Below are 693 nucleotides of genomic sequence, written 5' to 3' on the forward strand. Positions count from 1 at the left end.
GTTGCAAAGACTAATAACATTTCAGATTTTTTCTTTTCTTTTCTTTTTGATAGTTTGGTTGTAGCCAGCCTGAGTCTGCCCAAGCTTACCAGGTATGTAATGTTAAGAAAATTAAAATTACTGATTATATGTGTAGTTAGCAGGTGTCAGTAAAATGGTCCACTGTTTTTATTTGGTTTCAAGGTGACACAAGTAGTGCTTTGGTATTTGTATAACCTTTCAGTTTGACCGTCAGTGGATATCTGTGATATGTGTTGGGAATAATATCAGAGTGTAAGACCCTCTATGCTTTCTCTATGTCTCACTCCTTTCTTGTTACTTTTACAGCTTTCATATCATTTTTAACAGTTTACATTTAGTTCATATGTTCCATGATAAAAGTTGTAATTATATTTTCTTTATCATTTTTCAGTCTTCTAATATGCAGGGTGTAATGGTGAGTGTTTGCCATTATTTTCATGAAAGTTTTGTCCTTTCCATAATACATATTTTAGTGAATGGAGAGCATGAAGGAAAAAGTAAATAAATATTGTATGTTGCAAAGTATATTAATATATTTTACTTTCTTTTGATATTTAGGTGTCCAGTGTGCTGAAGTGAATAAATTTCACCAGTTATTTACAGTAGAAAATGAGATTAGCTTTTTTGTTTAGCAAGCACGGATGCAAACATTATGCTTTCTCTCAAACTTTG

This window comes from Penaeus monodon, chromosome 34 (genome assembly GCF_015228065.2).
Source record: "Penaeus monodon isolate SGIC_2016 chromosome 34, NSTDA_Pmon_1, whole genome shotgun sequence".
NCBI lineage: Eukaryota > Metazoa > Arthropoda > Malacostraca > Decapoda > Penaeidae > Penaeus > Penaeus monodon.